This window comes from Lissotriton vulgaris, chromosome 1_1 (assembly GCF_964263255.1).
Source record: "Lissotriton vulgaris chromosome 1_1, aLisVul1.2, whole genome shotgun sequence".
Classification (NCBI taxonomy): Eukaryota; Metazoa; Chordata; class Amphibia; order Caudata; family Salamandridae; genus Lissotriton; species Lissotriton vulgaris.
In genome coordinates this window covers 230164613-230168574 of record NC_141685.1, presented here as the reverse complement: position 1 = coordinate 230168574, position 3962 = coordinate 230164613, and the positions used below count along the sequence as shown (strand labels likewise).

At 35.6% G+C, this 3962-nt stretch overlaps 1 non-coding gene across 1 annotated transcript; it reads right to left on the bottom strand.

Annotated features, from left to right (window-relative positions):
* Positions 1-1448: 1448 nt before the first annotated feature.
* Positions 1449-1520, bottom strand: TRNAD-GUC (transfer RNA aspartic acid (anticodon GUC)). Its single transcript has one exon. It is a non-coding gene; the product is annotated as a tRNA-Asp (tRNA).
* Positions 1521-3962: the final 2442 nt, after the last annotated feature.

Below are 3962 nucleotides of genomic sequence, written 5' to 3'. Positions count from 1 at the left end.
TGAACCCCGGTCTCTGGCGTGACAGGCAGGGATATTGACCACTATACTAACGAGGACTTATTGGCTTAAGTTAAACAGTGCTCACCTCCCTGGGGTTAAGGCATGCCCTCGATCAATTCTCAGTATTGTAATAGGCAGAATTGCTGCTTTTGGTTAGGACAAGTAATCTTTTTTCCTAAATTATTACAATACAGAAATTCCTAGCCAAAAACAATCAGTTTTAGGAAGAAATTATATTCATTGAAATAAATATCTATCGATCTTTCTATCTAGCTATCTTTCTATTCATCAATATATATATATATATATATATATATATATATATATATATATATATATATATATATATATATATATATATATATATATATATATATATATATATATATCAGCTCACTTTACCATTTACAGCTTAAAACTATTAGCCACCACGGGTCACTACTAACCAAAAGCAGTCATTCTCCTTGTAAATCGTGCCAATCGAGTGGAACAGCAGCCTAGGATTCACCACTGCTTCATCTCATTTTCCAACAGATTGTAGACGTAAATTGGTTTTGATGGTACGCCTGTGCATGCTGAAATATTCAGAGCATATTCTGAATTTCAGTTAACACATCAGTAAGCATTTTGGCCATCAGTGAATTCAACCTTTTTTCTCAATCGGAATAGGCAAGGATAATGACAGATATATTTTACAATGTTAGAAAGTACATCATTTTATTTAATTGTGTGAATAAAAGGAATCGCCTCCCCGTCGGGGAATTGAACCCCGGTCTCCCGCGTGACAGGCAGGGATACTGACCACTATACTAACAAGGACTTATTGGCTTCAGTTAAACAGTGCTCACCTCCCTGGGGTTAAGGCATGCCCTCGATCAATTCTCAGTATTGTAATAGGCAGAATTGCTGCTTTTGGTTAGGACAAGTAATCTTTTTTCCTAAATTATTACAATACAGGAATTCCTAGCCAAAAACAATTAGTTTTATGAAGAAATTATTTCATTGAAATAAATATCTATCGATCTGTCTATCTAGCTATCTTTCTATTCATCAATATATATATTTATATATATATATATATATATATAATCAGCTCACTTTACCATTTGCAGCTTATAACTATTAGCCACCAGGGGTCACTACTAACCAAAAGCAGTCATTCTACTTGTAAATCGTGCCAATCGAGTGGAACAGCAGCCTAGGATTCACCACTGCTTCATCTCATTTTCCAACAGATTGTAGACGTAAATTGGTTTTGATGGTACGCCTGTGCATGCTGAAATATTCAGAGCATATTCTGAATTTCAGTTAACACATCAGTAAGCATTTTGGCCATCAGTGAATTCAACCTTTTTTCTCAATCGGAATAGGCAAGGATAATGACAGATATATTTTACAATGTTAGAAAGTACATCATTTTATTTAAATGTGTGAATAAAAGGAATCGCCTCCCCGTCGGGGAATTGAACCCCGGTCTCCCGCGTGACAGGCGGGGATACTGACCACTATACTAACGAGGACTTATTGGCTTCAGTTAAACAGTGCTCACCTCCCTGGGGTTAAGGCATGCCCTCGATCAATTCTCAGTATTGTAATAGGCAGAATTGCTGCTTTTGGTTAGGACAAGTAATCTTTTTTCCTAAATTATTACAATACAGAAATTCCTAGCCAAAAACAATTAGTTTTATGAAGAAATTATTTCATTGAAATAAATATCTATCGATCTGTCTATCTAGCTATCTTTCTATTCATCAATATAAATATTTATATATATATATATATATAATCAGCTCACTTTACCATTTGCAGCTTATAACTATTAGCCACCAGGGGTCACTACTAACCAAAAGCAGTCATTCTCCTTGTAAATCGTGCCAATCGAGTGGAACAGCAGCCTAGGATTCACAACTGCTTCATCTCATTTTCCAACAGATTGTAGACGTAAATTGGTTTTGATGGTACGCCTGTGCATGCTGAAATATTCAGATCATATTCTGAATTTCAGTTAACACATCAGTAAGCATTTTGGCCATCAGTGAATTCAACCTTTTTTCTCAATCGGAATAGGCAAGGATAATGACAGATATATTTTACAATGTTAGAAAGTACATCATTTTATTTAATTGTGTGAATAAAAGGAATCGCCTCCCCGTCGGGGAATTGAACCCCGGTCTCTGGCGTGACAGGCGGGGATACTGACCACTATACTACCGAGGACTTATTGGCTTCAGTTAAACAGTGCTCACCTCCCTGGGGTTAAGGCATGCCCTCGATCAATTCTCAGTATTGTAATAGGCAGAATTGCTGCTTTTGGTTAGGACAAGTAATCTTTTTTCCTAAATTATTACAATACAGAAATTCCTAGCCAAAAACAATCAGTTTTATGAAGAAATTATATTCATTGAAATAAATATCTATCGATCTTTCTATCTAGCTATCTTTCTATTCATCAATATATATATTTATATATATATATATATATATATATATATATATATAATCAGCTCACTTTACCATTTGCAGCTTATAACTATTAGCCACCAGGGGTCACTACTAACCAAAAGCAGTCATTCTACTTGTAAATCGTGCCAATCGAGTGGAACAGCAGCCTAGGATTCACGACTGCTTCATCTCATTTTCCAACAGATTGTAGACGTAAATTGGTTTTGATGGTACGCCTGTGCATGCTGAAATATTCAGATCATATTCTGAATTTCAGTTAACACATCAGTAAGCATTTTGGCCATCAGTGAATTCAACCTTTTTTCTCAATCGGAATAGGCAAGGATAATGACAGATATATTTTACAATGTTAGAAAGTACATCATTTTATTTAATTGTGTGAATAAAAGGAATCGCCTCCCCGTCGGGGAATTGAACCCCGGTCTCTGGCGTGACAGGCGGGGATACTGACCACTATACTAACGAGGACTTATTGGCTTCAGTTAAACAGTGCTCACCTCCCTGGGGTTAAGGCATGCCCTCGATCAATTCTCAGTATTGTAATAGGCAGAATTGCTGCTTTTGGTTAGGACAAGTAATCTTTTTTCCTAAATTATTACAATACAGAAATTCCTAGCCAAAAACAATTAGTTTTATGAAGAAATTATTTCATTGAAATAAATATCTATCGATCTGTCTATCTAGCTATCTTTCTATTCATCAATATATATATTTATATATATATATATATATAATCAGCTCACTTTACCATTTGCAGCTTATAACTATTAGCCACCAGGGGTCACTACTAACCAAAAGCAGTCATTCTACTTGTAAATCGTGCCAATCGAGTGGAACAGCAGCCTAGGATTCACCACTGCTTCATCTCATTTTCCAACAGATTGTAGACGTAAATTGGTTTTGATGGTACGCCTGTGCATGCTGAAATATTCAGAGCATATTCTGAATTTCAGTTAACACATCAGTAAGCATTTTGGCCATCAGTGAATTCAACCTTTTTTCTCAATCGGAATAGGCAAGGATAATGACAGATATATTTTACAATGTTAGAAAGTACATCATTTTATTTAATTGTGTGAATAAAAGGAATCGCCTCCCCGTCGGGGAATTGAACACCGGTCTCCCGCGTGACAGGCGGGGATACTAACCACTATACTAACGAGGACTTATTGGCTTCAGTTAAACAGTGCTCACCTCCCTGGGGTTAAGGCATGCCCTCGATCAATTCTCAGTATTGTAATAGGCAGAATTGCTGCTTTTGGTTAGGACAAGTAATCTTTTTTCCTAAATTATTACAATACAGAAATTCCTAGCCAAAAACAATCAGTTTTATGAAGAAATTATTTCATTGAAATAAATATCTATCGATCTGTCTATCTAGCTATCTTTCTATTCATCAATATATATATATATATATATATTTATATAATCAGCTCACTTTACCATTTGCAGCTTATAACTATTAGCCACCACGGGTCACTACTAATCAAAAGCACTCA